General features: G+C 44.3%; 1 protein-coding gene across 2 annotated transcripts in view; it reads right to left on the bottom strand.

Moving 5' to 3' along the window:
* The window catches only part of Snx24 (sorting nexin 24), a 119,710-nt gene that overhangs the window by 92,957 nt on the left and 14,578 nt on the right, over positions 1-12,175 (bottom strand). The gene's annotated exons all lie outside the window — the stretch shown is intronic.

The raw sequence follows: 12,175 nt of genomic DNA, 5'->3' as shown, positions 1-12,175 counted from the left end.
AAAACCCAGTTATTGTGTATGACTTCTTTATCTCTGCCTTTCTGATCCATTGTGGAAGATCCAAACAAGTTTTTTAATTCTTTCAAAAGCTCAATGCCTGCAAGTAGCAATACGCTAGGGGCAAGGACAGATGCCTGACTTTTCCCCGGCTGTAACAGCAGCAGGACTGGCCAGTGTTGCCTGACCCTGGGAAACATTTCTGCTGACTGGCAGGGATGCCTGGACCAGTCCTGACAAGAAGGTGGGGCGGTGTCAGCATGACCCAGGGAGAGTTGAAGTGGGCTACTCAGGTAACCCGACTGGTCACAAGGGAAGTTTAGGCAGGGTCCTTGTTAGTCTGATGAAGACGTTGAAAGGATCCTGCCTCCTCTTCGTCTCTTTTCAAAGTACTCAAAGGAGATCTTAGGTACTCTTTTCAAAGTACTCAAAGGAGACTATAGGTAACTCAGTGTCTGATCTCAAAACGTCACTTTCAGGTTGCACTTTACAAAATTGGGAACATTTTAAAACGGAGGGTCAAAAAAGTTGATTTTTCTGTGTTTTTCTAAATATAAGTTCAGAGAATAAAAAGACACGGCCTTAAACTTGGTTTTGTAACAAGGAGGAAAAGTGAGCAGAGTCCCCGTGCAGCAGTCTGTAACTCTCCTCCTGACTCTTCTTGGTCTAACTCTGGTCTTAACCAACAACATAAACAAGAGTATTCGAGCAGCTGGGAATATAAGAGAAAATACCATTACGATTTAAATAAATACAAGAAGCACTGAATGATAGCACCTGGAGAAAGTTCTGACTAGACTGCTTACAGTTATAAACATAAAACAAAACTTCTAATTTTATGTGACTAACGCTGACCGTGACTAAGGGAAAAGGTGGCTGTTCTCGGGTAGTATTTGTATTTCAGAGTCCCCTACAGCCAGGCAGGACTATAATCTGGATTCACACCTACTGCTCTCACTTCAAAGCTGGTGTAACTGACCCTCTGTGTGTTCAACTACAGGCCCAGACACCAAAGGTGAGGAAGGTAATGGGGCTAAGAGGACAGCCAACATTTTGACTCTTTCCCTCACAGCTGCAGCGAGTCACTTTCATCCTGAGAGGATGGCTGAGGGACCCCAGGGGACAGCATCAGCCCGTGTGTGGTGCTGTCAAGAGCATCAAGAAAGAGGGAACTTTCCTCCCACACTAGGCTACGGCCCACCCTGGCAGAAGACTTGACTGGTAGAGGAAAATCCAGAGGAGCTAAGAGGCTCCTCACATGGCCCCAAGTCACCCAAAGAGCCTTAACAATCTTGACAAATGTAAACAGATTAATTTTGACAAACACAAGTCTTTCTTTGACTTGGTCTTAAATACTCAGCATAAAGTAGAATGAAAAAAGTAATTAAAAAAAAACAGAACAAGCTAGATATAGGGAAGAGCTGTAAATGCAGTAGAGCCTCAGTTCATGAACTTAATTTGTTCCATGATTCTGGAGAAAATGGCCATGTTCCCCTTCATGAAGGGAAGATAGCCATGGTATGTTTGTGATCCGATTTGGAGTTCTTAATGGAAGCAAATTTTGCTGAACGCTTCAATTTGTGAACTAAATTTTTCATGAACAAAAGTGTTTGTGCCTAAAACACTTTAGCCTACAGCCATGAGAAATCATGAATCCCAGTTCCACTAACTTCCAAAAATGTGTCCTTCAGGATGGGTATGGTGGTATAAGCTAATCCCAGCACTTCTGAGGCTGAGGCAGGAGGATTGCCACAAGTTCATGGCCAGTGTGAGCTACATAGCAAGTTCAAGACTAGCTGTATATAGCAAGAAACTATCTAAAAAAGAAAAAAAAAAAATGTGTCTTTTGGCCTCTCTTAGTGTATTGCCACTATGTTATTTTAAAGTATTTCAAGTACCTGAAGGTAAAGATTTGGCTTCTTTCCAGGTGTGCCTGCAGGATAAAAGTGCCAGTATAAACATTCCAGCTATAAGGTTTGTCACCTCGGGGACATGAGCTCGGCTTCTGCTCCCTACTTCAGACTTTGTGTCTGTATGGTCCAGGCCTAGTGCTCTCGAAGGCCTCAATTCTACAAAACAGAAGCCGCATCACAGGTGTGGAGCCCTACCCTCTGGTGATAATGTCAACGGCCAATGGCCACAGAAAAGGAGATGTTTTCATGTAGTGTATTCCTCGGCCACTGTTGTAATTACAGTAGAGGACACTAGATATCTTACTGGCGAACAGGGAGGAGTCTGTATCCTCTCCAACTCCACTGATGCCCGAGGGTTAACAGTGCTGGACAAGTAAAGGTTAACACTGAAGATAGAAGGCTTACGTCACAAGCCAGCTAACTGCGTCTGACATCTACAACTTTCTAGAGCTACCAATAACCAATATTCTACTTTTAATTTTTGGACCTTGTTTGTTTAACATGGTTGTAAAGTAAGGCTTAAAGGTCACTTACTTGCTAACATTCTTGTCCTCTGGCCCGGACTATCAAAGGATAGGGGCTCGGCAACAATAAAGACCTAGCTTTCTCTGCCCTCTTTAGATCAGTCACAGGGAGACTGCTGCTCCCTGATGGGAGCATCCATGCCCACTCCCAGCAGTTATAAGATGAACCTTTGGCCCTTGTGTATCCCTGAAGAATAATGGTCTAAAATCTCAAGGGGAAAATGAGGTAGGATAGGAGAAATAAATGTAAAAGAGACAAGGAGAACCACAACTTTAAAATGGTACATTTAAGACTGCAACTTCAGGACACAATCAAAGTTACCTGAAGTTATCTATGTCTATATGCTTTGTTTCTTGTAGGCCTATCACACTCAAAATCCCTTAAAGATACTTTAGGTCCACATGTTAGCTTAGTTGATAAAGGGCAGAAACCTGACCTTAAAACAATCAGGTTCAAATGTTTCAAAGAATATTTGTAGGCAAAACATCTTAGATCACCTACCTTAAAAAATACACACACACACACACACACACACACACACACACACACACACACACACACAGGGCCCAGGCCTTTTTCCTGTAAAATGGGTGACTTTGCACTTGTAAAATAACCATTACCTTTTGACCTGTGGGTGGGCCGTTGCTTTTCTCCTATAAACCAAATCCAAACATTCTGTATATTCACAAATTCTACAGATTTCTACTGCCAAAAACACACAAATATTTCCAGCTCCAGAATATAGTGTACCTCTCTATTGAGGGTCTGCACTCTATTTCTTCGAGTATGTGCTTTTAAAATTCTGCCTAATAAATCCCTTTATGCCTCTTAATAAAAATAACAACAGAAAACGTACATACTGGGAGTTCTTTCCTTACCTGAGTTGCTGTGATAATAAATCACATATTGAACAATAAAACACTCTAAAAGACAGCTGTTATATACATGAGGTTTATTATTATTATTCTCCTTTATAACCTGCCTTGAAAGAATGAAAACTGATAAACAGCCTCTCGCGGTGGTACACACCTGTAATTCTGGCAGCAATGCTGAAGCAGAAAAAGTTGAAGACCAACCTGAACTACATAGTGAGAATCTGTCTCAAAAAGGAAAATAGATAAATTTTATCTCCACTTCCTAACTTGGGCAAATGTCTCAATATCTTTGAGTATCACAGTGTCTTAATTAATAAAATAAGGCTGACAAAATAACATCTCCTGGCCAGGCATGGTGGCGCACACCTGTAATCCCAGCACTCGGGAGGCTGAGGCAGGAGGATCGTTGTGAGTTGAGACCAGCTTGGGCTACAAAGTGAGCTCAAGGCCAGCCTGAACTGCACAGCGAGACCCTGTCTCAAAAAGACAAAAAAGGGGCTGGGGATTTAGCTCAGTGGCAAAAGCGCCTGCCTGGCAAGCGCAAGGTCGTGAGTTCGGTCCCCGGTACCGGAGAAAAAACCAAAAAAAAATCTCCTGAACCAGTTTGTTAGATAATAAATGTCTCTGAGCTTTGTCAGTTGATTTGAAATGGAAGGAATGCTCATAGATAATTATGACAAGGAGGATAAAGTCTCCAGCAGGAAACAGAAAAAGACTTTCTGGGTATCTTAGGACAGCTTCTCTCACAGGTTGCTTTAAAAAGGGGTTGTGGTTGAAACAGCTGGCCCTTCAGAGGAACAAAAGAGCACACTTCCTTCTCACAGACTTCTCAGCACTGCCCTGCTCCTCCTCACAAACCCACTGCTCCTGCCAGAAAACCACCTGTTTTACCTGTTTCCAGAGACTGCTCCAACCAGAGATGACTCTTTCCTGACTTCTCTGCACACTGGGCACCGCCTGCCGGCCCACGAACCCCTATGCTTCTGTTCATGGGTGGCCCAGGGCTCACTCCTACCGGGGCTCCCTTCAGGGTACCAGTGAAATTCCACCTCCTTCCAGAACCTTCTGGAGTCTCAGGCATCACCGTCTTCCACACCCCCCTGTAAACAAGAGCATCTGGATGGCACAATCATATTGTGTAAATTACAGTCATGGTCTCTAACTTTCAGTCATGGTCTCGGATTAACTGTTTCCTATATGTATATATACCCCAAATAAATTGCAATTTTTTAAAAGAAATTTTTAGGAAAGAAGTATTCAAAAAGTGTCTGCAATGATGTTCTGAGAAAATATCTATAATATAGTACTAACTAAAAAAAGCAGGATAAATATTTTGCTTACATAACTATGTTGCTGGCTACAAAAACATATATAGAAAAACAGCAAAAGAAATAGGTCAAAATTATGCTTGAGTGGTAGGGTTACAAATTACAATTTTCTCCATATTCTAAGATTTTCCCTAGGGGGCTGGGGATATAGCTCAGTGGCATAAGCGCCTGCCTGGCAAGTGCAAGGTCCTAAGTTTGATCCCCAGTACCGTTAAAAAAAAAAAAGTAAAATTTTCTCTAGAGTATACATTATTCTTATAATCAGAAGAAAAGATTTAATCAAACATCTGCCTTCTAAAAATATACTAACTTAAAAGCAATAAATGACAATTATTCATTTTAATATAACTACAATTTCTTACAAAAGTCATTTATGTATTTCCACAGATATTTATGAGCTATGTTCCCAGCACTTTGGTATATTCTGTGTTAATAACATGGGAAGCAGCAGCTAATCCCACACCTTATAAACTGCTCCAATGACTATTATAATGGATTTACAATTTCTATTCTATAAGTACCATGAACGCTAAGACTATGGCTTTGCTATTAAGGATGCTACAAAGAAGAAGTATAAAAACTATGTAAGCTATAGCTAATACAAGTGATTCTTCTCAAAAAGCTATGTGAATCCATAAAAAGGTAGGCTTTGCTTCTAGGGTGGGTAAGTTTTCCCCTTCAGAGCTGATGGTTCAGCACCGTACAGTGAAGCAGGCCCTGAGGAGAGGTGAGGACTGCAGACAGAACCCGCATGAAGGTCTAAAGCAACAGGAGAGAGGCTGGGCGAAGTGGAGTGTAACACAGCCAGCCAACAGGACAGGGCCTTCTCAGAGGCCATGGGGGAGCAAAAGGCTACTCCATCCAGGCCCTCTGCAGGACCCATCCCCTACTATCCTAGTTACTTTTCCTCACTGCCAAGACAAAATATCGGACACCCAAAATTGAAGGAGGAAAGGTTTACTTGGCTCACCGTTTGAGAGGTTTCAGTCCATAGTCAGTTGGCTCGAAGGCAGGATGGCATGGCAGAGGGGGTACAGTTCATGGAGGGCAGAAAGCAGCAAAGCAACAAGGGATGACCATGGCTCTTTCTACCCCTTATATCTCATCCAGGCTACTCAGGGCGGGTAACACTCAAACCCTTAATCCAGTGCCTTGATCCTAGCATTGCACCATGAATCACTCCCAGCATCACACATTCAAGATCCCGCCACCTCTGAAAAAGCCTCACCTGTAACTGCATGAGGCTGTGGGGGGGACATCTAGACACAGCCATCACACCTACCCTTCACCAGGTTCAGCTCTGTTTCCTGGAGACTTGACAGTGAACACAATGGAAGTCCCTAGCAGAACTCACTGGTGTGCACCTGAATGCGAGAGAAGGGAGGCGGGACAGAGACAATCACAGCAGTGAACACATATTTGCAGAGGATAAGCGCTGCACAGCAAAAGCAAGCTTTGAAATGGGGACAGAGAGGGAGTGCAGGAGCAAGTGCAGGGCTTCCAGGGAGGCGCTCAGAGGTCTTGCTGGCCTACTGGAACTGAAGTCCTTCATAGTTGTCCATTACATTCCTTGACTCACAATCCCTTTTCTCCATCTCGAAAGCCACGACCACCAGGATGAACTCCTCGGGTCACACTGCTCTGAGCTTCTTGTCTTCCTTTTCTAAGGACTCGTACATTGCACAGGGTCTACACAGAAAATCAGGATAATCTTCCTTATCTCAAGGTCCTTTTAATCACATCTACAAAGTGTTTTCTGCCTGCTGGCAAGGCAACAACGCTCACAGATGCTGGCACTTAGGGCGGTGGGAGAGCAGATGTTTGCAACGTGCATGTTCCTGGAGTGGTCCTGAGCAAAATTACTTAAGAGATAAGGTTAGAGAGGAACTGGGGGAAGCGAAAGAAAGTAGAGCCACCCACACAGGCTGATCATTGCATATGGAGTTTGAAGAGGGAGAGAGGGAGAGAGGGAGAGAGGGAGGAAGGGAGAACAAAGGCCATGGTGAGGGCTTGCGTCTGAACAAGTGGACTGATGGTGGGGCCGCTAGACTGGGGAGGAGTGCATGGAACACTCTGTAGCGGCATTTAGGAGCCCAATACTGGCCATGTAATGTTTGAGATGCATGTTAGATATCCGGCAGACATGATGAGTAGGACTTCAATTTAGAAATCTGGAAGGTACAGGGAAGGTGCTAGCCAGAGACATTAATTTGGGAGTTGCCAGAATATAAATGTAAATTAGTGTCAGAAGATTCGATTTGAAGAAGTTTATTCAGGCATCTTTAGACCATACTAGGTTTATAGTTTTACCATTTCAACAATGAGAAGTCCTTGCTTCGCTTCACAGGGTTTCCTTTTCCAAGTTAAACTTGCTTAGTACCCCCAGGCGTCCTTCAAATGACCTGGTCTTCAGACACTGCACCACTGACCACCTTCTGGATAAACACACTTTGTCAACATTCTCCCTAAAGTGTTGACTCCAGGACTCACTGGCCTTCTCCAATTAATCAATAACTGATGTCCCCAAGATCCTTAAGTGGCTTAGAACTCAGCATAAAATTTCTCATAAAGTCAGGATAAAAAATAGTGAAGTTTAAGGCCAGCCTAGAAAAACAATCCTATTTAGCTCCAAATATGCATTAATTAGAATATTAATATTATTACTTTGCCCACAAGATCTGCAGCATAGCACAGGGGTTAAGTTTAGCTCTTGAATCACACGGCCTCGGTTTGGGTCTTGCGCCTCCTCCTGCTCTTCTAACACGCTATGATGGGGGCAAGTCGCTCAGCCCTCACAGCCCTCCCGCAGAGCTCACAATGGTGCTTGTTGCATAGGTTTGCAGCAAAGATTAAACGTGATTATCCATGTAAATCACTCCTCATGCTGGCTTTCAGAAGAGCCTAGATAATGTTACCAATTCTTAACACTATTAACGCCTGATGGTGGCTATGCTTGTTTCTCTGCTGCCAGAGGAGGGGGAGCTCTAGATGGGGAGAGAGACGGTGACCCCATGGGGAATACCTTTCTGATCACTACTCTCCATTGCCGCTGAGGGGCTTCTCCTATCACCAGGGCCCCGCTGCAGTGCTGTGTGCCGGATGGACAGTGGCGGCTCACCTGCCTCCACTGGTACCATGCGAAGCCCTGGACCCGATGGACTTGGCCACACAGGGCCTGGTGTGGTGGGATCTCCTGGCACTGTGTGGGATTCAGGATTCAAAACCTGCATCTGCCTACGACACGTGGTAAACTGTGTCCCACTGTCATCTCTTGATGCTTTTCATGTCAAACAAAAACCCCTGCAGTTCTTGAGCAGGAAGGGGGTTTTCAGAGCCGAGGCCAGGCTTTATACAAGTGACCCATTAACTATCATGATACTGCCAATGCCTTACACAGCATCTGGAACAAGGCTGGCTGAATCCATGAAGTAAACGAGGAAAGGTGAACGGCGAGCTGGTAAATGACAGCTGGTGCTACAGTTTTGATCTTAGATGTACTCCCAAAGGCCTCTGTATTGAAGATCTAGTTCCCAACTTGGGGTGATGGGCAGTAGCGGAGGGCGCAGGGAGGTCTCCGGTCATGGGGGGGTGTGCCATCGAAGGGAAGAAGGGGACCCGCCCTCCTCTTCCTCTCCCTTTGCTTCCCACCGCCAATGAGAATGGCTTTGCTCTGTGATGCGATTCCTGCCATGACATCTTGCTTCACTGCAGGCCTGAAAGCATTGGGTCCATGTGACCACAGGCCAAAACCTTCAAACTGAGCTGGGTGGGGAAGGTGGCATGTGCCTGTAAGCCCAGCCGCATGAAGGCTGTGGCAGAAGATCAAAAGTTTGAGGCCAGCCTAAGTAACTTAGTGAGACTGTCTCAAAATGAGAAATAAAAAGGAACTGACATAGTTCAGCAGAGTGCTTGCCCAGTGTGTACAAGGCCTTGGATTAGATCGACCCAGCACACAAAAACAAGCAAACCAAAGCCTGTGAGCCAGAATAAACCTCCCCTTTATAGGAGCTGATCATCTCAGACATTCTGTTCCAGTAGTGGAAAACTGAATAAAGCAGGACAACAAATTGGAAAGAGTAAGAGGACATCTCTGGTCAGCTCAGCACGTTCACAACAGAAAGGATAAAATTAGTTATTTTTGTTAGAAAGGAAAAAGCAGTAAGTTAGACACAATAGAGGCAGACTATACAGTATAAGAAGGTTTCTGATAGAAAGTTAGCTGTAGTTGGTGTCTTAGTTACTTTTCTCTCATTGTTGGGACAAAATACCCAACACACAAAGTTAAAACGGGAAAGATTCGTGTAGCTCATAGTTTGTGGAGGAATATTTAGTCCATACTCAGCTGGCTCCAAGGCAGGGTGGCATGGCACAGGGGCAACCATTCAAGGCAGCAGAAGACAGCAAGAGCAAAAAGGGAGGAGCACAGAGCAAGCCTCCTTCCCTCCTTTACACTGTATGCAGGCTCCTCACCCCAGGGTGGGTGTAGCGCTCACACTCATAATCCCAGCATTGGACCCCGAATCAATCACAAACTCTAAAAGCTGCCCCATGACTGCATCAGGCTTTGGACAGACATCGAGACACAAACCATAACAGCTGGTAAAAAAAAAAAATACTGCTCACGAGGGCCTAAAAGCTCTGAAAACAGTTTTTTAAATAAAGATCTTTTATTAAAAAGAAATTATTGGTCTTAATACCATTTTGGAGAACGGTACATGATGTAGTACACAGCATACCAGTCGGCAGTCAGACACTGTTAGGGCTGTGTCTGGATGTCCCCCAAAGCCTCATGCGGTTATAGGAGGGGCTTTTCAAAGGTGGCTGGATCTGGGGTGTGTGATGCTAGGACCAAAGATTTGATGTGAGGACTGATTCATGGTGTGATGCTTGGATTAAGGGTGTGGGTGTTACCTTTGTAGCCTGGATAAAATATGAAGGGCTTTGTTCATTGCTTGCAGCTTGCTGTCTTCTGCCTGCCTGCTCTGTGATGTCCCTCTGCGTGCCACCCGTCTTGGAGCCAGTCAAGCATGAAATGAAACCTCTATAAATCCTAAGCCAAATAAACCTCTCCTCTTTAACTTTGGGCCTCACGATGCAGTTCAGGCTGGCCTTGAACTCACTATGTAGCCCAGGCTGGCCTCAAACTTGCAGTGATCTTTTTGCCTCAACCTCCTAAGTGCTAGGATTACAGGTACATGCCACCACACCCAGCTAAAACATCTAGTTTCTAGGTGATGAAATAAGACAAAACATATCATATATCTAAATGGAATCTGAAGTTATTAACAGCCTGTATTTCTCTAACACATCATAGTATAGATGCGCTATGCCTTTTTCCAAAAAATAATATTCTCATTAAAACCAACGTAATTCCAAAAGATCAGAAACTATAAGGTGTTTTTTCTTCCTCTTTTTCTTCACAGTACACACACAGATATAAAACATTCATGTATAAGTGTGGATGAATGGATAATTTTTCTTTCCCCAGTACTGGGAATCGAACTCACAACCTCGTGCTTTCCAGGCAGGTGCTGTGCCACTGAGCTAAATCCCCAGCCCCTGAATGGATAGTTTTTAACTAAAAAGAGAAACTGTAAACATTCTCATTTACCAAGCTTACAATTTCTACCTCTTTTTTCATCAAAAGAAAAAAATGACCTGTCTCATTTCTGATGAGCTGGCCTCCTTCTGATGGGCATCAGGGAGGTGAGCTCCAAGACTGTCCTGTGTTCTCACAGGGTCGAACTTCCCCTGTGCTATGGTCTGGGTCTAAAATGCCCCCAACCTTCTGTGTCCAGCAGTGGCTTCTGGGAGATGACTAAGCCATGGGCGCAATTTATCTACCCTCATCCACCAGATGAGCTCAGAGCTGAGTGCACTGTTAGGAGGGTGCCTCGGTAGAGCTGTGTCACCAGACTGGAAGGGTTTTGTTTTCCCCGGTACTGTAGACTGAGTCCAGGGGCTTTGCACTGAGCTATATCTCCAGCCCTTTTATTTGAGACAGGGTTGCACTAAGTTCCTTAGGCTGCCCTCAAACTTGTGATCCTCCTGCCTCTGTTTCCCAGGATTATAGGCAAATGCCACCAGGCCCAGTTCAGAAGAGTGTATTTTTGTCTTTGGCACCTCCCTTCTCTCTCTGCTGCCTGGCTGCCATGGGTGGAACACCCCTCCTGGGCTATGCCATTTTTGCCCTGGAGCCAGCCAACCATGGACTGAATCCTCTGAAAACTGTGAGCCCATATAAACCTTTCCTCTAAGACGTGGATGTTGCCATTATGTCTCAGTAACAAGACAGTACTGTTGCTAATATACCATCTTTGCTGCATCCTCAAGGGAAGGCTACTTGCAAACAGGCAGTCTGCAGTAGGACTGCCAGTGTCTGAGCTTTGCTGCTCTGAGAATGGACAGAGGCAGGTGGAGAGGGCAAGCTCGGCAACCATGGAAGAACGGGGCCACTGTGCACCATCCGCAGCAGAGGTTCCTGCTCAGCAAGAGGCCCTGGATCGGGCATCTGTCTATGGATAGGTGTTGGACAGTGTGCGTTCATCACTTTACCATGCCTTTTTACAAGAGGTAAACTCCTCATACATTCTCAGCCTTCCTTCAAAACTCAGAAATTTTAATTCTCAAGAAAAAATATTGAGGGGCTGGGGATTTAGCTCAGCAGCACAGCGCCTGCCTAACAAATGCGAGGTTGTGAGTTCAATTTCCGGTACCGGAAAAGAAAACAAAAAAAGAAAGAAAAAATACTGGGGCTGGGGATTTAGATCAGTGGCACAGTGCCTGCCTGGCAAGCACAAGGTCATGAATTCGATTCCTGGCACAGGAAGAAAAACAAAAAAAAAGAAAAAGTACTTACGAAGCCTTTTACATTCCTAGGATATGCTTGGTTTGAAAACAGCTGTGCTACAAAAATGATTATCATATTCCTTTATTCAAACATTTCTCAAGCACGTGCTAGTCCTTGTATAATGTGTCTGGTTTATCACTAAAATGACAAAGCTCTCTGTCCTCATGGAATTTACACAGAGAGTAGACAGAAAACAAACAATGAATATATTTTTAAAGGTGTACTCACTGCCATGGGGGAGCAGATATAGAGCCAGGTCAGAGAACTGGGAGGGCTAGAGGAAAGATAGCCGTTTTCAACCAAGGGCAGCACTGAGAAGATGCCACTGCAGAATATGGAGTTGTATCACAGAACCAAACTTAGGAACAGTCTTTAGTGTTTGTTTTAAATTTAATTAACCTACTTTTAAATAACCTGCACTGCTACAAAGCTTTAAATACTGTTTACTAATGAAAATTTTAATCACAATTCCTGACTTAAAACTATATTACAAAGCTACTGTGATAAAATTAGCATGGTACTGGCACAAAAACAGACCTGAAGATCAATGGAACAGATTAGAAGACACAGACACAACTACAAACACACTCAGTCACCTTATCTTTGACAAAGGGGCCAAACATGTTCATTGGAAGAAAGATAGCCTCTTTAATAAATGGTGCTGGAAAAACTGGCTTTCCACATGCC

The sequence above is a fragment of the Chinchilla lanigera genome, unplaced genomic scaffold (genome assembly GCF_000276665.1).
Source record: "Chinchilla lanigera isolate Chin_1 unplaced genomic scaffold, ChiLan1.0 scaffold00120, whole genome shotgun sequence".
Lineage (NCBI taxonomy): Eukaryota > Metazoa > Chordata > Mammalia > Rodentia > Chinchillidae > Chinchilla > Chinchilla lanigera.
This window is presented reverse-complemented; position numbering and strand designations above follow the sequence as displayed.